Source organism: Chiloscyllium plagiosum, chromosome 26 (genome assembly GCF_004010195.1).
Source record: "Chiloscyllium plagiosum isolate BGI_BamShark_2017 chromosome 26, ASM401019v2, whole genome shotgun sequence".
NCBI classification, from domain to species: Eukaryota; Metazoa; Chordata; class Chondrichthyes; order Orectolobiformes; family Hemiscylliidae; genus Chiloscyllium; species Chiloscyllium plagiosum.
The window spans coordinates 20,219,870-20,245,616 of NC_057735.1; the positions used below are offsets into that span (position 1 = coordinate 20,219,870).

The window sequence follows — 25,747 nt, forward strand, 5'->3', positions numbered from 1 at the left end:
GGGCAAAAGAATCCCTGTGTTTACCTAAAGTACAAAAGGTAATTATGATACAAGGAAATTAACACAATTAATATACAGGAGAATAGTAGTACTTTAAATATACTATTAATGAGATTACTAATATTAGACATTATCTTACTGTCACAGAAAAAACAACAGTGTTTTAATTTTAGACTCTTAATCAGAATTCCTACTAATAGGGTCCCAATACACTGTCACCACCTGCCTTCCCGTCTCCACTGGCTAGGTCAGAACTTTGGGATCTCGGGGATTTATGCTCACCACTCAGAACATGGTTTTGAAGTGTGCCTGGCTGTTCTGGCTTGCCGTACCTGGAACCTGAATGAAGACTTCAGACTGTGTTGGATTTTAGGTTGAGTCTACTCCTAGCCAAGCTGTTTCAGTACAGCTATGCCACTCACATCTACTCAGCAATGTGGCAAATTGTCCAGGCATGTTCCATACACAAAGCAGGACAAATCCAACCTGGCCAATTATTGCCCATCAGTCTACTCTCAATCATCAGTAAAGCAATGGAAGGTGTCATCAACAGTGCTATTAAGTAGCACCTGCTCAGCAATAACCTGCTCAGTGACGTCCAGTTTGGGTTCCACTGAGGTCCTGCCCTCATTACAACTTTGGTTCAAACATGGACAAAAGAGCTGAATTTCAGAGGTGAGGCGAGAGTGGCAGCCTTTGACATCAAGGCCATATTTGACTGAGTGTAGCATGAAGGAGCCCGAACAAAACTAGAGCCAATGGAAATCATAGGAGAAATGTTCATGATTGCAGGAATTTTTGGCACAAAGACCAGTCATCTCAGCTACAGGACGTCTCTGCAGGAGTAGCTTGGGGTAGAGTCCTCAGCTGAACCATCTTCATCTGGTTCATCAATGACATTTCCTCCATCATAAGGTCTGAATGTTCAGTGATGACTACACAATGTTCAGCACCATTAACAAAACTACAGATACTTAAGCAGTACACATTCAAATGTCACAAGACCTGAATAATAGCCACATAACTGCTGTGCAATGACCATCTCCAATAAGGGAGAATCTAACCATCACCCCATCATATTCAATGGCATTATCATCACTGAATCCCTCACTATCAATACTATCAATATCCTAGGGTTGCTGACAATTGATATCTTATCTTGCTTAGCCATATAAATACAATGGCTACAAAGGCAGGTCAGAGGCTAATACCCTGACTTCACAAAGCCTGTCATCAATCTACAAGGCTGAAAATGTGTTGCTGGAAAAGCGCAGCAGGTCAGACAGCATCCAAGGAGCAGGAGAATCGATGTTTCGGGCATGAGCCCTTCTTCAGGAATGAGGAAAGTGTGCCAAGCAGGTTAAGATAGATCTTCTTCAAGGAAGGCATCCTTGCAAGAGGATTCGCAGTAGGTTAAAATCTTCTAGGAGAAAGTGAGGACTGCAGATGTTGGAGATCAGAGCTGAAAATGTGTTGCTGGAAAAGCGCAACAGGTCAGGCAGTATCCAAGGAGCAGGAGAATTGACGTTTCAAGCATGAGCCCTTCTTCAGGAATGAGGTAAGTGTGCCAAACAGGCTGAGATAGAGCTTCTTTAAGGAAGGCATCCTTCAGGAATGAGGAAAGTGTGTCTGTTCGGCACACTTTCCTCATTCCTGAAGAAGGGCTCATTCCCGAAATGTTGATTCTCCTGCTCCTTGGATGCTGCCTGACCTGCTGCGCTTTTCCAGCAACACATTTTCAGCTCTGATCTCCAGCATCTGCAGTCCTCACTTTCTCCTAATCAATCTACAAGGCACAAGTCAGGAGTGTGATAGAATACTCCCCATTTGCCTAATGTGTGCAGCTCCAATAACATTCAAAAAGTTTAATACCACCCAGAAAAAGCAGGCAGCTTGATTTGACACCATATTCATTTCCTTCAATGTTTACTCTCTCCACCCACCAAAGCTCAGTAGCAATAGTGTGTGTCATCGACAAGATGCACTGCAGAAATTCACCAAGGCTCCGTAGATAGCACCTTCCAAATCCATGAACTCCTTTATCTAGAGGGACAAGGCAGTAGATAGATGGGAACATCACCATCTGCAAATTCCCCATCAAACCTTTTAGACTTGGAAATATATTGCTTTAATGTCACTGGGACAATATCCTCACTTCTTCCATAATGGCATCATAGATTGCAACATTTCAAGAAGATAGCTCACCATTACCTCCTCAAGGGCAACCATGGAGGACAATAACTGCAGACATGGACCTAGACCTGACAAGTCCCCACTACTTGACTACCTATCTCAATCCATTCACTTCCCTCTGACAGTTCAACTGCCTCTTGACTTCCCCAACCACTTTATCTTTACCACCCCATCTACCGACACCCTTACACACGCATTCACAAATTCACACATATCCTCATTCACCCATCCACACTCTTTCGCTAATGGGAATATTCCAAACTTTCCAACATGTTAGTGGATACCTAACAATATATCAGCTCGTGCAATAACAAAGGGGCTGACTTGTCTTTCCTCAATGATCCAGCTCAAAAGAAGGACTCCCATTTCAAGTATGTTCTATGTTTCTGAAGAGGCCAGTACTGAAATTCTTAGCGAGAAATGTGGAATGCTATCAGGGCTGAGTGAAGTGGAAGCAGGAGCAGCAATCCAATGGTGATTACCAGACCCATTACGATAAAAAAATACTATTTCCAGAAAGGAGGAAAGTTGGATTAATAACTTGAGGGGGTAGAAGACTAAGAGGATAGTTTAGTGTCCATAGTTTCTTGATAAGTGCAAATCTTCTTTGGAGCTTTCATGAACTGCTTAATTTCAGAACATTGCAAATGCAAAAATGCTTTGAACACCAAACATTGCTTGAATTTCCATTCTTGGTCACTCTACCACACATATGATTAATATTTACATTTTTGAATACAGCAATACAGCTTTCCTATCTAGAAAAGTCTTCTGAAGTTGTGAAAATACCCTTTACAAATGAAGATCTGTTCCTTTGCTTGATTTTTAAAATTTTCATTTTTCCAGTAAGTCTCCCTTCACTTCTTGCTGATTTTGTCCTTTACTTTTTTCTACTGTGTTGCAATTCTGCACTTGCAGTCTTGATGCTCAACTTTGATTTCTCAGTAAATAAAACGGTCGCTTGTTTGTAAAGAATTTCAGTATGCGGCTTGGTTATATAGTCATAGAGATGTACAGCACAGAAGTAGACTCTTTGGTCCAACTTATCCATGCTGGCCAGATATCCTAAATTAATCTAGCCTTATTTGCCAGCATTTGGCCCACATCCCTCTAAACCTTTCCTACTCATGTACCCATCCAGATGCTTTTTAAATATTGTAACTTGTACCAACCTCCACCACTTCTTCTGGCAGCTCATTCCATATACGTATCACCCTCTGCATGAAAATGTTGCCCCTTAGGTCCCTTTTAAATATTTCCCCTCTCACCCTAAACTTATGCACTCTAGTTCTGGACTCCCCCACCCCAGGGAAAAGACCTTGTCTATTTACCCTATCCATGCCTCTTATGATTTTATAAACCACTATAAGGTCACCCCTCAGCCTCCGATGCTCCAAGGAAAACAGCCCTAGCCTATTCAACCTCTCCCTACTGCTCAAACCCTCCAACCCTGGCAACATCCTTGTAAATCTTTTTTGAACCCATTCAAGTTTCACAACATCCTCCCTAAAGGAGGGAGATCAGAATTGCACACAATATTCCAAAAGTGACCTAACCAACATCCTGTACAGCCACAACATGACATTCCAACCCCTATACTCAATACTCTGACCAATAAAGGAAAGCAGACTAAACACCTTCATCACTATCCTGTCTACCTGAGACTCCACTTTCAAGGAACTTTGATCCTGCACTCCAAGGTCTCTTTGTTCAGCCACACTCCCCAGGACATTATCACTAAGTATATAAGTCCTGCCCTGATCTGCCTTTCCAAAATGGAGCACCTCACATTAATCTAAGTTAAACCCCATCTTCCACTCCTTGGCCCATTGACCTATCTGGTCAAGATCCTGTTGTACTTTGAGGTAACCTTCTCCACTGTCCACCACACGTCCAATTTTAGTGTCATCTGCAAACGTATTAATTATATCTCATATGTTCACATCCAAATCATTTATATAAATGATGAAATGTAGTGGTCCCAGCACTGATCCTTGTGGCACTCCACTGGTCACAGGCCTCTAGTCTGAAAAACAACCCTCCTCCACCACCCTCTGTCATCTACCTTTGAATCAGTTCTGTATCCAAATGGTCAACACCAAATTGGTATTGAAGCCTATTGGTCTTACATTCATCAAGATTGTTAGAAGAATGATAAAATCTAAGCAGAGCAACAGTTTATAATACATGGAAAAGCCATGTCAATTAGTTGGCAAATTGATTCTGATTAGTAGATGTAGTGCCCTCGAGAATGCACCAGAGAATCACATCATACATTAAACATTACATTTTGAGTTTTACAAGCACAGGTTTTCAAACTAAGGATATGCTTTACCTACTCCACAAATGAGTAACATGATTTAGGGATCTCAGTGCTAGAGTGATGTTAGCTCCTCTTGTTGTCTGTCCCAATGTTTGGTGGATTCTGTAAAGCAAAACTTTCCATTCATTGTTCTCAACAGGTGAAACTTGAAAAACACAGAATATAATGTCTAGTGGTGAATGTGTTTCTGAAAAATGGCTATCACTTGCTAAGTAATCCAAAGTACTAAGAATTACACTAACAGCCGATCGGTCAGGCTCTCAGTGTAAGCTTGCACATAGCTACATATATATGTACAGAGGTACCTGTTCTCTGCAGGCAAAGGGAATATGTCCAGACATTATGCCTTTTCTGAAATAAACAAAATCTTGGGGAAACATGTGCTTTCATACATTCTCTCTTACAGAATCTCAAACAATCAGAATCAGCTTGCCAACCAATCAGCATCCTTACTCATGCACTTTAAATTGTTGTTCCCTTTGAAATGTGGCATTCTTGCATGATCCTGAGGAGTACAAGAAAAAAAACTTCAATAGCATGTCTCTTTCATTTTAAAGCAATCAATGAAATGTTAGGATTTTCATTTTGTTCAGAGGGAGGTCAGAGCAGTGAACCTCTGTCTGTATCTCCTGTTGGTCATTTGCTTCAAACGGTTCTTAACACAAATTCAAACCCTAAATGCTCATTTTTCAAACAAAAATCCACTTTTTGACACAAATATCTACTCAGCAGTTGCCGGAAGAAGAGAAAGTTTTGCAGATATTCAGGTAATTACCTTTTTACGGCTGCTGGTTCACTCAATTCCGTTGCCAGCTCCGAACTAATTACCACAAAAGATCAGGAGCATAACCACATAATTTAATACATTAAAAACTTCAGGTGATACTGAAAGGGAGACCAGTGTAATATAACTGAACTGAGATAGCAATGGCAATTGCATGCTTTATAATTCAGGTCACTGCATGGCTATATGCACAGGAATAATTGATTTTATCTTAACCTTAATTTAGTTCATGTCAAGCCACAATAATGGTGACTAACACAAACATGCTTTCCAGATCTGTCTGGATAATTATATTGTAATTCTAGATATATTGTATAATGTTGTATAATATGAGATGCATTAAAGTATTTATATGTTCCACAAACACAGTACATTTTTACTCTATGCTGACTAGACAGTATAAATGCTTGCCAAGTAAAGATAACATATTATATAATTGGAGTGCAGCAAAGATATTCTGACATGAAGAATTAGCTCTGTGTGTTACAGTAGTAATAGACTAAACAGCTACATTACCTTGTTGTGCCTCAGTAAGTAGATGCAAGCCAAATATGTATCAGGGGAACCAACAGGAAGCGTAGCTATTGTTTGAATAAAAGACATGAAAATATAAGGGATATTAAAGACACAAAATGCTATACAGGATCTTTACAAGAAAAAAAAACAGGGCAATGAGCATTCAGAGACTTGAAGTGACTTAATTTACAAACCTCCTCTTGTCAAGGGGAGCATGTTTAAGACATAAATGGCTCTAATTTTTGTTCAGTTACACATGAATGCTGTTTGCCATTTGTTGCAGTTACACTTGCCCACAAACCTCCTGTGGGGTTTGCACCATGATTTGGGATGTGCCTATCAGTTCCCATTCCTGTCACTAGGATATTTTCTGTAGGTGGAATGAGTGGGCGCAGAGAGTGAATTTATGTAACTAAAATTTGTGATGTTTCTCCTTTGTAGTGATTCGATAGAGAGCTTCATTAACATAAGGTGAAATGATTATGAAAGCAGGGCAGTTATATACATGTAACCAACCCATGTTGCACAGGTCTGTTAGCAGAGGCTGGCTGCAATTTTCTCAATGGCCTCCAGATTCCTGAAGATGGCAGTGACCAGTTCAACAGTGTGGAGACAGCTCTGGTGTCAGTTCGGGGGGGTGCTTGTTAGAGCTCCAGGCAGATCTACAGGCCTCCCCCCAGGCCTGGGAAGTTGCTGTCAGATTTACTCCTTCAAAACAGCGAGCACTGAAGCCTCACTGTTTTTCTTACAGTAAAACATCTGGAACATTAATGGTAAAATTAGAACATTCCTGATAAATCTCAGGCAATGCACAGTGTCTTTAGGAAGATTACTGTATGTAGCATTGATATCAAGAAGGGGATTCAATTTAACTGAATGAGGATCGCAGATGTGCTATTTCTGACCGTGAAGTCTCCAATTATCTGCACTGGCGGAAAATAAAGAAGCATTGCAATAAAAGATAAGGAACAATCTGATTGGCATCCACTTCAGTTAGGGCAGTCACCACTGAAAGAGCTTCATAACCTCTGTCAGCTATCAGACGCTCATATAAACCTAAAACGCCATGTTCGCATCGACAGGACACAGACTTACACATAATGATCACTGGATATGAAAGAAAGTCTAGCATTCATGGACTGTCTTTCCTGACCTCAGGACATCCCAAAGAGCTTTACAGAGAAGCATGAAATTTTTGAAGTCTAGACTCTTTCATAAATGCAAAGTGAAGTCCCTTTTAGATATCATTCTACCAATGGTAATTATGTTATCCACTTTGTGTGGGATAACACCTCCATACTGCAACTTGCCGATCTGTTTTTTTCTCATACCAGCTGCTACTGCTCTTATCTGTTACCTTATAACAGGACAGTGCATGTGCTTCAGCAAGAGCAAAGAAAAAAGTAGCAAGTTAAAATCAATTTATTGTTTGGATGAGAAATACATTTTTGCCTTTCTTGCTTTTGCAATTCATGGCAGTTTTTGGTCTGTTGGTTTGATCACATCATGCCAGATTTTAGAAGGTGTGAACCTCAGAATGATTCAAGATGGACATTACCTGAGGTCATATTTTGTTATGTTTAAGGAGTAGAGTACATGCTTGAGCTGGACATCACTGCTCTTTTTTCATAATCCCACCGCTGCCATTTCTGTGGATCAACTGTAACGCTGCAGCATGTTGAAATGCCGTGTTAAACATTGGTGTATTTAAGTTCAAAACAAAAAAAAATGTGTTTTTTTTTCTTGGAGAATTATCTATGGTGTGGGAGAGTGCAGACTCTCTCGAAGGGGTCAGTGTCTGTGCTGTCATGATCATGTTCGCCTCCCACACAGTAAATCGCAGACTCAAGGAGCTTTACTGCTGCTTTGGGGCAGCATGGTGGCTCATTGATTAGCACTGCTGCCTGACAGCTCCACGGTCTCAGGCTTGATTCCAGCCTCAGGTGACTGTCTGTGTGGAGTTTGCACATTCTCCCCGTGTCTGCGTGGGTTTCCTCCGGGTGCTCCAGTTTCCTCCCACAGTCCAAAGATGTGCAGGTCAGGTGAATTGGCAATGCTAAATTGCCCATAGTGTTAGGTGCATTAGTCAGAGGGAAAAGGGTCTAGGTGGGTTACCCTTTGGAGGGTCCGTGTGGATTTGATGGGCTGAAGGGCCTGTTTCCACTCTGTAGGGAATCTAGTTTAATCATTGTGCCCTAGTTTTAATGCAGTTCTTTGTTGAACAATTATAAAGCAGCAATGTCACAACATTCCAAATCTCCCAAAGTATTTTGTGATGAATGAAATCTTTCCTGAAATATGGTCACTCTGGTAATTGCCAATTAGGAATACAACAAGGTCTGACAGCAGCAATGTGACAAAAAGCTGAATCAAAATTCTGGAACTTCCTTCCCAGGCACTGTTAGTGTTCCTCCTTCTCCATTCCAATCCCAACTTCATGAAGGAATTACAGAGATTCAAGAAGTCTGTTCTCCACCAGGGATAAGCACTAGATGCACTAACCTGTAATGTCCATGTACTGTGAACGATTTTAAAAACTAGCTAATCTGTTTTAGTCATGTTGATTCAAGGATAAACATCACTCTGTTGATTTTATACCAGGATACCAAATGATTTCATCTGCTAATTTTCTGAAAGGAGATTTTGCTTCCTGCAAATAAAGCAGTCAAGCTCTTGAACAATATTTTCTGCAATATTTTCTGCAACATGAAATTACCCATGTGGCTGAGCATTGGATGGTCCTTTTAATTGATAAAGTGTAAGTGTGAGGTGCTGCACTTTGGGAGATCAAATACTAAGGAAAAGTCTACAGTTAATGGCAGGATCCAGAACTGCATTGATGGACAGAGGGATCTTGGGGTCCAAGTCCAAAGCTCCCTGAAAGTAGCTACGTAAGTTGATGGGGTGGTAAAGTAGGCGGATGGCATGATTGCCTTTACTGGTCAGGGAATTGGGTACAAGAGTCAGGATTCATGTTGCAGCTTTATAAGACTTTGGTTAGGCTACATTTAGAATATTGCGTTCAATGCTGCTCACCACATTATATGGAGGGATGTGGAGAATTTAGAGAGGGTGCACAAAAGGTTTACGAGGATAGGCTAGAAGGGGAAAAACCAGGGTGATTTTCTCTTGAGAGGTGGAGGCTGAGAGGAGACTTGATTGAAGTTTATAAAATTATGAGATGCGTAGACAGGGTTGACAGTCACAATCATTTTCCCAGAGGTGAAATGTCTAAAACTAGGGACATGCATTGAAGGTGAGAGGGGATAAGTTCAAAGGGGTCATGAGGGGCAAATGTTTTACACAGAGAGTGTGAGGAATGTCGAACGCGTTGCCAGGGCTGGTGGTGAAGCCAGATACAATAGGGACTTTTAGCTAAGCACATGAAAATGCAAGGAATGGAGGGACATGGACCAAGGGCAGGCAGAAGGGTTTAGTTTAATTTGGCATCATGTTTGGCACAATATTATGGCCCTAAGGGCCTGTTTCTGAACTGTACTGTTCTACGTTCTATGTTCTACATATTATGATTACACAAATACATCAAAGCAGATAAGAAGCTTAAATACAAATTCTAAGGCATATACTACAAAACGAGAGAATATTTGATGGAACAACTTATTCAACTTATCCAGCAATACCATAATCCGTTTGTAGTTCACTGAAGAATCAGAGTGGAATATGAGCAGAAAGCTTTGGTGTAGATCCTGACTCCATCAATTCTGATTCAGAGACAGGAGTGTTTCCAATTGGGCCACAGCTAACACTTTTTAAAATGGATTTATGAAGAACAAATTTGATTTCACTGTACAAATCTTCTCTCTACATCTTAATTGGTGATTTTACATTTTCCTTACAGGGAATCAAGAGGTTCATTTAGTTCTTGCCGAGGTGCCAAAGTAAATCCCAGCTCCGCACTGACTAATTCATGAAATGCCATAACAGCATGCAATTGACAGGCTACTTAAAAGGAATAGCTTTGCTCACATGTGTCCAGAATTGACTCATTATACTGCAAGTTAGGTCATGGCGTCACAACCAAAGACTGTGATTTTAAACTGCATTATGCTGGAGGTTTTCTTGTAAATCAGTAGTAAGCTGCACTCAGAAGGTTGAACAATCACTAAATAACTATTGCACATGCATGTGATAGCCTCAGATTTTGACGTCATGGGCTGATTTTAACTACATCATGACAGCAATGGAATCCAATAGTTTGTAAGTGAACCAAAGTGAATGTGGATATCTGAGTTAGTGTGTGTACCTGAGTGAGTGTGGGTATCTGAGTGAGTGTGTGTACCTGAGTGAATGTGTGTACCTGAATGTGTGTGTATCTGTGTTAATATGTGTATCTGAGATTGTTCTCAACAATCACTCAATGTAAGATAAATAGAGGGTCGAAAAGATGTTTTCAGTGCTGTTCAGATGTGGGCTACAACATTTCAAATACACCTGCTGAGATTTCTGTTAGAAAATATCCTTTTCAATTTATAGAGGAAAAACCAGCTTGTCCTACAAGGTCAGCCAAATCTTACACCATTGAACAGTAACATGAATGTCCAATAAAAAGTGAACAAAGAAAAACAACATTGTTTTTTCTACATTAAAGTTCCTAACTCCCTTTAATGAGTGCAAAGCATGAATCATGCCAATATATTTGGCTCTCTGATGAAGCTAGTCAGAGAAGGGCTGAGGATTGGTGTCTGTCCTCGCTGGGGGCATTGGGTCCTGGGGTGGTTTTGGGTTTGGTGGCAAGAGAGGAATTGATGTGATGGCTCCTGGGAGTGGGGCAGGAGTGTTGGTATGGACTGGAGGAGTGTTGGATCCAGAGTGGGCGATGGGGGGCTTTTGGGTACAGTCATATTGCAAGTGGGTGTCATGTCCCAGGGTAGGGAGACAAGGGTGATGTTGTGTCTAGAAGACGGTGTTGGGTATGGTGGCAGAGGAAGGAAGGGGTTGGATCCCAGATGATTGGAGAGATGCCAGATCTGGAGTTAGCTGGTGATCGGGTCCAGTGGCAGGGGAGTGGGGGTTGGCTAGTGAGCACAAGTGAAGAGTTGGCCAGATGATGTTGGTGTGTTTGTGGGGGTAGGGGTTATTGGTTTAGATTTCTGGGGGGGGGGGGAGGCGTAATTAAGGATGTGTGTGCTAAATTGGGAGTCCCTTTAATAGTTACACAGGAGTTTTTTTTAACTGTCTAACATTTCTTGTGTAACGATTTACCTAACTGCAGCAGAATCCTCTGAGTTAAATGCATACCTTCAGAACATACCAAGCAGTAGGGAATTGCCTAGTGGAATATTCAATTTCCCCGCAGTTCCTTTGGAATTTGCCACATCAGTGTCCCAATGTGTAAACTCCCATTAACTCTACAGAAACTGGTCATCAGAAAATTCAGATGAATGCATGTGAGTTATTTACAAGTGCACTTTAAGTTTGGAAAGATATTTGCACCACTTTTGCTGTCTTGGTAGTTATTATGTTAATCACTAAGAATTAGGCAGGAAATTTGTGGCCGTGACATAAAAGCCTCCATTTTTGACTAGGTCCACCTGTCGATGCTGTTTTGTCAGCTGACAGCGGGTTTCAGTGCTGAAAGATTCCTGCACCTCGTGATTATATGTGCTTCCATTGCACAGAAAAGCAGGAAAAAGCAATAAACGTCCATTGGGATCATAACACCACCAAAAAGTCTGTCCATAATGATGACAGCACACTGGAGCTGACTTTAACCCTAGTATGTACAACCAAAAGTATAGGAGCTTAATCTAACCTATTCTTCATATTTGAGTGAAATTACAAACGTGACATTTATGGAAATGGGAACAGATCATGAAGAAGTGATAGGGTTAAATATAGAAGCTCAAAACTCATTTCAAAGTAATGGCTGCCTGGGACTGTAAGGCCCTGCAGAAAGATACTCTTCCTTTAATGGAAGGAGGAAACTGTTGTATACGATAGTTCTGAAGAGGTTAATATTCATGTTACATGGACTACATCCATTCTACTGAGTCTGGGATATAGTTCTACACTTGCTTTCAGAGAGAATAGACGTATCTGATTCATTCTCTATAGTCGTAATTATGTCTGATTAAATTGAGGTTGTACTTATTGCTATCATGCAAATGCACTTGAAAAATCAAATAAAGCAAAATATAGTTCATTCTTTACTACATCCCATTAATTGTTCAAATAATTCTCAATGTTTTATAAGGCAGAATGCACCCTGCTCAATTATTTTAAAGTTTTAATTATTCTGTCTGATATTTAATCATGTCTCCATGGTAATATTCCTACCTCTGGATCAGGAGATTGAATCAGGATGCTCTCCGAACTGCCCTCAGCAATTTGAGACCAGAGCACTGGCTCTGGAGTTACATCCAAAATTGTAGCAGGGGGTTACCTACACTCACATGTGAAGGGTAGGTTAGGTTAAGCTCCTAACCTTTAATTTGTCAACCATCAAGGTGAAGATGCTGCAAATGTAAAGCAAACACAGGGAATGCTGGAGCAGCTCAGCAGGTCTGGAGGCAGCCTCGGAAAAAGAACTAGAGTTAACATGACTTCAGAAAATGGATGGTTGAGTCATAGCAAACCTGAAACGTTAACTCTGTTTCTCTTGCCACAGATGCTGCCAGACCTGCTGAGTTTCTCCAAAATCCTCTGTATTTGTTTCAGATTTCCAGCATCTGCAGTATCTTGTTTTCATTAACGTGCAAAATAGGTGGCCATTTTGAATGCATCAGTTTCCCATTAGATGGTTTAGAAGCAACTAAAAATTAATGACTGACTTATAATTTCCTGCTTTATCATAAAGTTTTTGAAGGGAGGAATAATACTGATTTGTTTTGTCTATTTACCTAGCTCTCTGACATAATTTTCCTTCCCATTGGCTTTAGAAAAATTATAGCTAATGTTAGCCTTTATTATTTCTACCCTAGATTCCCTCTAGAAGCTTGGATGTAATTTTTCTACCTTTAGTCTGTCTAACTTCTTTGATCCTATTTCTGTTTGAGTACTACCCTCTGCTAACTTTTCTAGCTGCCTTTCACTTTTGATTTTATGCTGTCAATATTCGCCTCTGAAAATTTCAGTTGTGTCATTCTCTCTAGTTCCTTAAAATCTTCTCTCCTTAAAATCCATTGCTCCCAATGTGGTCTCCTCTACATTGGGTAGACTGGACGTCTCCTCGCAGAGCGCTTTTGGGCGGCACGGTGGCACAGTGGTTAGCACTGATGCCTCACAGCGCTAGAGACCCGGGTTCAATTCCCGCCTCAGGCGACTGACTGTGTGGAGTTTGCACGTTCTCCCCGTGTCTGCGTGGGTTTCCTCCGGGTGCTCCGGTTTCCTCCCACAGTCCAAAGATGTGCAGGTCAGGTGAATTGGCCATGCTAAATTGCCCGTAGTGTTAGGTAAGGGGTAATTGTAGGGGTATGGGTGGGTTGCGCTTCGGCGGGGCGGTGTGGACTTGTTGGGCCAAAGGGCCTGTTTCCACACTGTAAGTAATCTATCTAATCTAATCTATCTTAACCTACCCCTCCTTTGACAGTCCTTATGAAGCATTTATAAAACAAATATTCACCCATAGGACATGGATGTCGCTGGTTGACTAACATTTTTTCCCCGTCCCTAGTTGGTGGTGGTAAGCTGCCCTCTTGGACTGCTGCAGTCCACGTGCTGTAGGTTGACCCACAATGCCCAGAGGGAGGGAATTTCGGGATTTTGACTGAAACACACTAAGGTAATGTTGATATATTTTCTAGTCAGGATGGTGAGTGACTTGGAGGGGAACTTGCAAGTGGTTGTGTTTCTATGTATTTGTTGCCCTTGTCCTTCTAGACAGAAATAGTCATGGTTTGGAAGATGTTGTTTAAAGATCTTTGGTGAATTTCTGCAGTGCATCTTGTAGATAGTATACACTGCTGCTACTGAGCACTAATGGTGGAAGGAGTGGATGCTTGTGGATATGGTGCTTTGTCTTGGATGGTGTCAAGCTTCTTGAGTGTTGTTGGGGTTGTACCCATCCACACAAGTGGGGAGAATTCCATCACACGCCTCACTTGTGCCTTGTAGATGGTGGACAGGCTTTGGGGAGTCAGGAGGTGAGTTTCTCAATGCAGTATTCCTAGCCTCTGACCTGCTTTTGTAGCTAATGTGTTTATGTGATGAGTCCTTCCATGGACAACAAATCAGGGACTGGGAATTGAACCAATGCCTTCTCCCTAAGAGGGAAAGGAATGTTAACAATAAAACAACATGGACTCCTACCCCTATTTAGTAATATTCTTATATTTTAATCAGAGATATCCAAATTTATATGTTCTGTCCTTTCTAAACTCCCTCTAGTATTTATCATTTGATGCCATTTTTCATCATCCTCAATTTTCTCTCTTCCTAGAACGTACTTCATTTGTGCTCATATTTCTGCTCTTTAAACATTTTGTATTGATTATCTATGCCTCTCTGAAATGTTTAATTTAAATGTTGGCATGAACATTTTACCACATTACAATTTGTTTCCCCCAGTCAAATAAACCTTGTCTTGAATCTTCTTTTCCCTATTTCAATATTGCACTGAACTTTACTAAATTGTGGTCACCATTTGCCAATGTTCTGCTGCTTTTAGGTCAGTCACTTTCTTTGCTTCATTACACAGAATCTGACAAAGAAGTGTTTTCTTTCTAGTTGGAACAGTAACATATTGACTGAGAAATCAATATAAACATACCACCCTCACCTTTCTCACCACAAGCATTTTCTCTCGGCCAGACTCGTTTGGATTAATTAAAGTCTTCTCCAGCTTTAACTATTGATAGTACATGTCTGCCTAATTTGTCTTTATATTTTGAATCTCAGTTCCTTTTCTATGGTATAGCTACATAAAACACTCTCAGTAGGGCAATCAATCAATTGCTATTCCTTAATTTGATCTGTCAGGTTTTGTTTTCGGATCACTTTTTTTATCTTAAAATTATACAGTATACCATTATGATAGTAACTAATTAATAGTGTTATCTGACCTCTTATTCTTTCTTTCATATCCTCTCATGCGCCTTTAGGATCTGTAGCGTGTTCCAAAGAGCTACAACTATGATGTGCTGAAACTTTTGAAACTGAAAAAGTTTACAAGTAAAAATAAAGTCCCAATAAGGATTCAATTGAACTGCCATCTTCTCCTGATTTGGCATGTGGTTGGTTGATCAAAGAGAATGGGATGTCTTTCTGAATTCAGCACTACTGTACTTCTATAAACACAAATGGGGAAGAAAATTAAGATGATGCTGTGGTTTTAAGAGATTAGTTTGTCGTGGTCTTTTTTTTGAAGTTAGGTTAAGGTAGAGGTGTTGACCAGCCTGTTGGAGCCACAAGGGTAAACCACTCAAGCAGCCTTGAGTTTCGTTGAACAGCCTGAATGGGTGTGGCCAACTCTCACAGAGGAGGATTTCTGAGTTTTGACTTTTCAGTAGCAGCAGAAGCTGTTGGAGTCTCAAAATAGTTAGAAGCTTCAGCAAATGTCTCTCAGCTGCTACTCTCTCTGAATTTTCTTTTGATATGTTTTGTCCTCCTGGATTGGAGAACTGCATGAGAGAATCTGTGTTTGAATTTGCCTTTTTGCCCACGATGTGTTTATGGGATGCTACTAGTTTAGAACAGTTAATTAGTAATAGTTACTGTCCCTATTATTCTGTTAAATTTTCCAATACATTCTTATTCTAAATTCCCCTTTCTTTTGTTGTATTTTAACTACAATGTTTAAATAAATTGTGTTTTTGCTTAATGTCGAGTATTTTGATCAGTCGCATTATATCTAGAATATGGCACTTCACATTTTCCTTTAAAATAAAAAAAAGTGAAGTCCAGGCTACCTTCTTAAAATATTTTGAGGGTTTCTGGTCTGGTGCATAATCATATAGAAATCCAATTTAACTTTGCTTCTATAAAAAAACATGAAAAGCAGAAATCTAAATGAAGATGTAACTTAGGTGTTACATTTTATATTAGAATCTCCTGTCCTTTGCTGTTCAGAAAATCCATATGTAGTATTTTTTGCCCAGAGGATGAAACTTGTTTTCCCTCTGTTCCTATTGTAGATAATCTGAATCACAATAATATTCAAATTAGATAGAAATCTTAAATATATTTTTAATTGCAAAAAATTAATGGTCAAATGTTTTCCAACATATCAATTGAGGTTTAGAGTTTTAATGGCCTTTTTCAGAGGTAATCAATTTCCAACAAAATACATGTCAACTTTAAATTATATGTGCAAAAAAATCAAACTCACCCAACTGTGATCTCAGTCGGATACTGGAGCAAGACCACCAGCAAACAGACTTCTGCAGTGAATTTAAATATAACTTAAAGAGAAAACTGCATTGATGAGGTTATTACAAAAGCCCCTTTTAATAGATTTGAACACAGGCATAGAATGAGCTGGAAAAAGGAATTGTCTACTTTAGTTTAATGGCAGGTCCTATTATGAGATTGTATAAGGCCATAAAAGCCAATCGTGCTCGACAAAAACTAAAGCTGCAGGCCAGAGCTTCTGAGATTTCTTGTCGCTCCTATGCCAAGTGTAATATGAATGTATCAATTGCATTTCTATTTTGAAATGCATTATGGAAAAACTGATGTGAGAATAATATTAAGGTCATTCCTTGTGGAACTGCAGTGCAGTATTCCAAGCAACCGATGCAATTGTTCAAAAGTCTTTCTTTAAATTTGACCCATTCAGACAATTGTCAGTTTACATCACTGTCACCTTCAGACCAACTGGCCAAAGGTGTACATATTCAATTGACTGAATACAGGGGTTGTGACTTCGAATCGAGGCTCTCGAAACATGGTTGTGCGGTGATGCATTTTAAGGCATAAAACAGATGCGTAATGATCCATTGTCTCAGGTGGTAGTGGACCACTTAACACTCAACATCTTTGACAACATCATTCCCATGTCACAAGCAACTGAAAAGCTTCTTCGGATTCAGGATCCAACAACAAAGATCTGAACTAGGACTCCAAACGAAAATCCTACTCTTCTCCTGCAGTCCCTCAAAACCAAGGATGACTTGCTTCCTCTGGATTCAAGGGCATGCAAATAAAGTCTGATCTATGTGCTGCAAAATCTGCCACACATGGGAGCAGGTGATACTTGAAAGGCTTGCTTGTATTTATTAATTCATTTCTGGGTTTAGGCTTTGCTGGCTGGGCCCCTGTTTATTGCCTGCCCCTATTTGGCCTTGGGAAGTTGGTGGTGAGCTGCCTTTTTGAATTGCTACAATCCACCTGCTGTGGGCTGACCCAAATGCCCTCAGGGAGGGAATTCCAGGAGTTTGACCTAGTGACAGTGAAGGAATGGTGATATATTTCCAAATCAAGATACTGAGTGGTTTGGAACTTGAAGGTGGTGGTGGTGAAGGTTGGTTGGATGGTTTAGAGATTTCATGTTCTTCATTTGATGCTTCAATTTCACCTTGATGCTTTTCCAGTGTGGACTCTCAGTTTGTTCAGCATCTTCCTGAATGAGCCTTGTTCTCTTTGGATGGTCCACAGGCCAAAGTTTCCTAAGAGTTGGCAGAGATGTTGGACCTCTTCAGGGTAGTGTTGATGATAAACACTGGAATGTCAACCTGATCCATGCCATAACTCACCTCATGGATTCAGCTTAATCAAGGTTGAATATTCATATAGGAATTTAGAACAAGAGTCAAAATGTTCTAATACTTTGATGGTGTCAGGGAATATTTGAAAACAAAAAAGCTTTACAATAAAAGTAAACTCTTTTTTAAGAGCAATGTTAATTTTTCATCATAACAATCTATTTCACACTGAATAAATCCTTTGTAAAGAAAGCACATGTTGCCCATGGAAATTAATTACTTTTTTTCTTGCTTCAGCTACCTCATTGAAATTAGTTAATAGTTTATAAATAAGGCTGGATTTACTGCTGGCTGAGGGAATGGGGAAAGAGCTCAGTGGAGGTGCAGAATAGGGTAGCAAAATTTCAAACATCATAGATATGCAGAATTCTCCCCAGGTTGGATTGCAACTGGAGCAGAATAAATTGTAATGGACTTTTCAACCAATGAATGCTGCTTGAAATGCAATTAGACCATATCTTTGTGGATAATTTGGAGGTGCATGGGTCATCACTTTCACAAACAGTTAAAGCTGGCATGAAGCAGGCAATGCAGTTGTCAAGGTATGAATTAGAATGATTGCTTATTGCCAGAAACATTACCTGAAGAAAGGGAAAGGGGTTGAGAAGCACCACAGGTTGGGTCAGGCATGACTGATGGTTAAGGTCAGGGTGACTGAAAGAAGGTAAAGGGGCTTTGAAAAAAATATCAAGGTGCAATTGAAGAAGACCAAGGCGATTATCATTTGCTCATAGGTGCAAGGGCTCAGTGGAGGGCTAGGATATCAGTGGGCTGCACATGTTTCACTGAATTCTTCCCATTATTCACTTTCTGGAGCCTCATCCACCAGTGTTTTAACGCTTCCGACGGATGAGGAATGAGAGAGAGGAAGGATGGCATTAGCTCATGTACAACAACAGCCAGAAAGTCAACAAGGGCTGGCAGCTGACACTGAGGCTGAACAGGATGGATCTAACAGGAGCCACTGCAATATTGACAAATATCACATCCCCAGAGTATTCTGCATTCACCTCAACTTCCTGAGGTTGGCTGAAAGTCAAGGACGTAGAGAGCTACCAATGTCTAGGAAGACAGTCGTTGACCTGTCTGCTCTTCTTCAAGGTGACTGGAATCACTTGAACTGAGAGAACACCCTATTGTAGTACCTTAAAAATTACTGTAGTGTTGATCTTTCACATTATCCAGGTCTTTCCAGTGCTCTGCTGCAACAAAATGCTATTTAAAAGGAGAATTTGTGTACTAGTGCAGACCCAGAGAGCCAGGCCTCATGATCTATGAGCTTTTCTGCCAGTGCAGCTTGCCCAGAGGGAGAAGTGATGATAGATTGCACACATGTGGCCTTGGGAGCAACCTTCAAAACAAAAATGGTTCCACTCCATTAGTGTGCAACTGGTCTGCAACCATTGCAAACGTATCCTCCAGATGTATGCTGTGTCCCTATGGGTCTGTCATGGTTCATACATTTTTCACAACTCCCAAAACCCACAGCCTTTCGAGATCTCTATACAGCTCCATGGATGGATCCTGGGTGACAGTGATATTCCTTCAAGGCCTGGCTGATGCCACTGGTTAACCCTGGAGCTCCAGCTAAGGCGTGTTGCAATGATATCACAGCTTCCAAAGGCCTACTACAGAGCAGACTGTCAGAATAGTGAAAATACAGCTGTCTGGAGCTCTGCAACATTCTCCTTAAAGAGTCTGAGGCTTTTTGACATCTGCTGCATCCTGTGCAACCTCAGGCAGCAGAAGGAGGAGGAGTTGCTAGCCTCTGTCAGAGGGGGAGTCACAATCCTCATCAAATGTGGATGGCGCATTACAACAAGAAGATCTGCATATTGGGATTTCAGGTTCAATGGAGGAACATATGAGCAAGGCCCATGAGCCCCTTATTCTGAACAGGTTCCAGCAAGCTGTTTTGATATCAGTTTTAAACCTTACATCTATATGACCAATACACATCCACCAGTGTCAAATCACCATTGAATCCAGACAACAAATCTTGCTTTTTGTATTCATTCATGGGATGAGGATGTCTCTGCTCAGGCCAGCACTTATTGCCTATTCCTAATTGCCCAGAGGGCAGTTAAGAGTCACCCACATTCCTGTGGGTCTGGAGACACATGTGGGGCAGACCAGGTAAGGAGGGCAGCTTTCTGCCCTAAAGGACATTCGTGAACCAGATGTGTTTTTCTGACAATTGACAATGGATTCATGGTCATCATTAGACTTTTATTATTGAATTTGCTGTGTTGGGATTTGAACCAAGGACTCTCAAACATTCCTAGAGCTCTGGATTAACAGTCTAGCAATAATTCCACTAGGCCATCACCTCCCCTAAATCTGTGCCACCCTGATCTCTGAGATGTTAATAATTCCCCATTGCGCACACACATTTGCTGTTTCTCATGCAAATAATTGCTCTGTTAACCAGGTCCCACAAGTTATACCATCCACTGTACTAGGAAAAAGTGAACTAGGCTATTGAATCACACACTAATATATACTGCAATCTAACATTACAACATGTGACTCACCTCTGTGCAACTGCAAATGGTAATGTTTATATTTACAGTCAATATGATACAGTACAACCTTGCCATCTGCAGCTGAGCTGGAGACAGACTGCTGATTGCGATGCCACATTGTCTGGCATAATCATGGCAGCCTCCCCTGGGGAATATGGGCACACTGACAGGCACCTGCATTGATGGCCTGGACTATTGGAAGACAGTGTCAGTCATTGACAGAGGGACTGAAGGGTGGCTACCAAGTCTAAGAGTCCTGAGAAGAGCTCCTGGGAGTGGCAGACTGCTGTTTCTGGTGCCCAATGATAGCACACAGAAAAATGGCCGCTGAAGGGATATCCAAGCTACTTTCCTCCTCTTGTGTAGCCACTGATCCAAACAGCTCGTGGTTAGAGCAATACAAAGTAGCACAATTGTATATCAAATATCCACTGCCTTACAGCTGAGCCTGGCTCTCTCTGGCAGTCACCAACTTCACCATGAAGGGAGTCAAAGACTCGGATGTGGCAAAACTATGGCTCAGGTGGACTCCTCCATCATCTGCACATGTCTGCACAATGTCTTTAGCACTTGGCTAGCTGTTCCACTACCTCTCTCTGTTTTTCCAATAAGGTTCATGTGACCTTGCCCAGGTGTCTATCGTCAGTTTGGGGTTCAGTACAGATCTTCCCCTCCAAGATCCTCCAAGCATCAAGGAACTCAACTGTCATAGCCTCCATCAGCTAATTTAGAGTCATAGAGATGTATAGCATGGAAACAGACCCTTCAGTCCAACCCATCCATGTTGACCAGATATCCCAACCTAATCTGGTACCACCGGCCAGCACCCGGCCCATATCCCTCCAAACCTTTCCTATTCACATACCCATTCAAATGCCTTTTAAATGTTGCAATTGTACCAGCCTCCACCACTTCCTCTGGCAGCTCATTCTATACACGTACCACCCTCTGTGTGAAAAAGTTGCCCCTTAGGTCTCTTTTATATCTTTCTCCTCTCACCCTAAACCTTTGCCCTCTAGTTCTGGACTCCCTGACCCCAGGGAAAAGACTTTGTCTATTTATCTTATCCATACCCCCTCAGCCTCCAATGCTCCAGGGAAAACAGCCCCAGCCTGTTCAGCCTCTACCTGCGACTCCACTTTCAAGGAGCTATGAACCTGCACTCCATTTGGCATTTTCTGGTTGTGTTCATCCAGAACTCTAACCATAAATGCATACACACCAAGGTGACCATATTTGAACTAAGATGAAAATTCATGGGGAAAGATGTGATGGTGCACCATCTAAATCGTTTCTTGCTTCTCTTCCTTAGAGGGTTAAGAACAATGGAGCAGATCATCATCTGGAATTTGAGGACCTCTATTGGAGAACATAAAGATTTTGCTTCACGTTATTCACAATCCATGTTACTATCCATCTCCTCTCACCTCCTTTCTGTCTAGTGGTGAACATTCAGCTCGAGGTCTCCTCTCTCTTTTCTCTCTGCACTTTTGTTTTGCTGTCGATAACTGCCCAGACACCTTGCTTTCTGGTTAATTTTCCTGCTTCCTCCACTGCCAGGTTTATGCCTTTGCCCATTCTTTGGCATTTTGTGTCTTTTCCTTCCTACAGAGGAAAGGGGAGAATGAGTTTTTGCTCAATGGTGTTTGAATCTCCTTCTTGGCATGTACCTATCTGACAGACAGTGGCGCTTCCTGTGTAACTGGTCCACACTCTCACTCTCAGGCCACTGTACAATGACTCAAGCACAGCCTGGATCACAACTATCCAGGCTGCATGATGTATCTGCAGCTGGGCCCTATTGGAAAGATAATGTTTGCTCCCCTCACAAGAACCGAATTGTTATTCATGCTGGAAGCATGGAGCACATTATTGTACTGGATTCCACAATTGCTAACCTCCACTGCAACCGTCATCCTGCTGTCATTGGTGAAGAGCACCACCTGCAATTTTCAGAGCAAAACAGGCAAGGAGACCTCTCTGATCCATAGGATCTTCCATTGTCTTTTTTTTATTCATTTACAGGATGTGTGCATCATTGGCTAGGCCAGCATTTATTGCCTATCCATAACTAACCCAGATGTCAGTTAAGGGTCAACCATATTTTTGTGAATCTGGAGTCACATGCAGGCCAGACCAGGTAAAGATGGCACTTACTTTCCCTAATTGATGTTAGTGAACCAGGTTTTTTTTGTTTTGACAATGGTTTCATGGCCATCATTAGATTTTTAATTCTAATCTTTTATTGAATTCAAATCTGCCATTCTGGGATTGAACCCAGGTCCCCAGAGGATTATTTGGAATGTCAGCTCTGAGACATTTGTCAGCTCAGTGTAGAAAAGAGATGCTTCTGAGGTTAGTAGGCCAGAGGAAGGCTGAAGTCAAGATAATGATAAGCATTGATTGCATGACTAGGTACCACTAAGAACTGGCATCCAGATCGCTAATCCTGTAACCTGACAGAGGTTCAGTTACATCCCGCCCACCCTGCCACATAATCAATCTATACCTCTGTACATCTTATTGGCTGACCACTGGATAAATACCATTCTTGCCATAAGCTAATGCTCCAATCATTGATCTACCATTAGGATCAGTCCTGGAAGAATTAAATTCTGCCCATAGTTCCAACTTACTAATCAACATTTTGTCTTACAACCTATATATTTATTTCAATGTGAAAGTTCTATTTGTTCTGATGTACATTCTGAGATTTCTTCATCAGATGATTGAACTGCTATCATGATCAAACAAGATATGTTTCATCGGTAATTCCACACAAACAATATTATGATATTAGTCAATGGGAGATTGACATTAACATTTTTTAAAAATGGCATTAATAGAAGGAGGTCCATTTATTTATGAAATATTACAACATAAATCTGATTTAGTAGATGAACAGTTTAGTGGCTTTATGAATATTAGTTTTACAGTCACATGTCCATGTTCATTATTAATAGATTGTACTGAGTAATGCATTTAGCTATAAATCTAAATTAAATGATATCATTGATGGGAAGATCATAGAAATATAGCAATCAAAACCATGCCATAAATAATAAAACATAAGAGAACACTTAACATATAACATAAAAAACTGATTACCTATGATTTTTCTGTTCATATATATACAGAAATGAAAAATTCTTACAACACATGCACACGTTGAGATAATGTCATGATAATTGGAACTGAGTGGAATAATTTAGTACAGAAATGGTGGAGACTGATTTCCCAAAATTAGTTTGAACGGCAGGAAGTCCTGCGATTTGCCTTAAAGGATGACATTGTATTGTGCTGTGATACTGATGATAAACAACGCAATCCCGTGGATAAGCAAAAAGAAGCAGCATTATTGAACCATTTGTACTGTGAAGTAAGAAAACAGATTCAAAACATGAGAGGTCATCTTCTAAATGTGTATTGGAGTCCTCAAACTTAGCAGTGGAAAGCAATTCTTTTAGCAATGCCTTTGCCATTTCCAATCATAACTACTGGAGTGGAGCAAATGATCCCTAAACAGATTTATTTGTTCTAGATTACTGAAGGTTTCCGTAAAATCTAATAAGCTAAAATTACTTCTACAAATCATCTGTATTGCTATTGGTTTTAATTAGCTTTTGAATTTACTGTTGACACATAAGTGGGGAAAGGTCTAAAAGGTCAATAATATCTGACTGGGTAAAACCATTGTACTGTTAAATATGACAATGAGTTTTAAATAGGAGAAAGTGAGGTCTGCAGATGCTGGAGATCAGAGCTGAAAAATGTGTTGCTGGAAAAGCGCAGCAGGTCAGGCAGCATCAAATGAGTTTTAAATACCTCGTATATCCAAACTTAAATGAGAGACTAATCAAAGCATTTAATCAACGTTGGAGTTTAAATTTAATTTTAAAATTAATACCTTGCTTTTTTAATTGAGAGGCAGAGTGATTGGACATGCTCATGGTGGATGACAAACTGATGTTTTAATAGCCCGATTATTAAAGAGAAAGGAAAGATTGGGAGCAATAGCATTGTAGTTTTGCATTTCTGAGAGTAACATAACGTAATATGAGAAGAAGGAAGTAGATAGGGAGAAAGGAGAAGAAGAAAAGTCCTGGTAACCATAGACCCTAATGATAATGCTAAAATAAATACGTAGGTAAAGGTAACATCTTTATACAGAAAGGCAGATCAGGGATAGTTACACATTTCTGCATGACTTCTAGTGTATGGGATTGGTGTCAGAAATCGTGCCACAGATTCTGGAGCAGTATTTAATTCTTAGACATATTGGCTTGTCTGGGGAATTAAGAGTTGTTGAGGAAAAAAGAAATGTCTGTTCAGTTAGTGGAAAACGAATATTGTGAAAGCAGCTTTCACAATTGACATAATAAGATGACTACTATTTGTACAAGGATTAAAAAGAAAATTGTATAAGATTTGAGCATTTCAATTCACAGATTACAGCCTGAGACAAAATGTGTGTCTGCTGCATAGCACTGAGAGGAATTCACAGAATCAGTATACAATTTGGAAGGAGATGATTACTCTCTACTTACACAGGAGCTTTGCTGACGTTCAAAAGTGGTCAGATGTAACAAAAGAAAGCAACACAACCCCATGACGGTGAAAAACTGGGCAGATAATACAGAAGAGTCTTTATAATGACCTTATACCAGGTCTGTTGTAGTCACTGAGAAACAAATTGATATAGCAGCAAATTTGTGAAAAAATGGGTAAGTCAATCTCAAGACAACTTAGTGAAGTGTGAAACTCTTCGCCATTTCATTTGCCTTATTCTTGACTGGAAGAATTCTAGGAAATCAAAGTAAAAACTAAATAATTATTACATTATTATAAGTAACCATGCTAGCTAGCAATTGTAGATATGCCAGAGGAAATATATTCCAATTTCAAGTACTGTCAAGCATCTCCGTAATGAGCATAAAGAGAGACCTTGATGCTGTGAAGTGCTACAGCCACAGTAAGGCCCTGGATAATGATTTCTGATTCAGTGAGTTCCAGTTACTCACTCGTTGCTTTCTCCGATTTGCTGCTAAGTGCATTCAGCCACTACCCTGAATATTAGCCCTGAACTTGTAATCCCCTCAGTTATATGTCAGTCATTAATCAGGATTCATTTCACATTTCACCGACCCAAACATTTGTTTTCACCAATTACAGAGCCGGAGGAAGGCAAGCGATTTACACACTGATTACAGTGATAAATTGGTGTTGCAGGCACTCATTAGAAAGTTACATGCCGCCATCAGTATTTCAATGATGAATCTGAACATTTCAGAAACACTTTCCACATTGCATCAATACAAGGAGTAGAAAAACAAAATTGTATTGAATCCAGGAGGTTGCAAGATAAACACATTACTATTTTTCAAATAAAATAAAATGGAATAAAATAATTTTACTTGGTGAAGTGCTCGCATGATCAAGAGGATTTGATTTGTTCCCCCAAAGATTAGGTTCAATTCCAAAAAGAAGATGAACAGTGGGCAGGATGTTCCCAGTATCACAGAGATGGGCTTGGCTGCAAGTTCTGCTGTATGATTTGAAGATAGCATGTTGACTCAGCTACCAGATGCATTCTTGCCTTCAAATGATCTTGCCAGAGGTGGCGTCAATATAGCATTGGCTTCCATCTGTTGGTCACTTAGGCCACCTGAGGATAATATGATGCCATTGTCAGGATCTTCCTGATGTCACATGGTGCTCCTGCTTAGGCTACATTCTGAAGGTACCT

At 40.5% G+C, this 25,747-nt stretch overlaps 1 long non-coding RNA gene across 1 annotated transcript in view; it reads right to left on the reverse strand.

The window, feature by feature from the left end:
- LOC122562974 overlaps positions 1-25,747 on the reverse strand; it is an 84,642-nt gene that overhangs the window by 36,999 nt on the left and 21,896 nt on the right. The window contains exon 2 of the long non-coding RNA XR_006315452.1: positions 5,817-5,881. This is a non-coding gene — a long non-coding RNA (uncharacterized LOC122562974). The remainder of the gene's footprint in view (positions 1-5,816; positions 5,882-25,747) is intronic.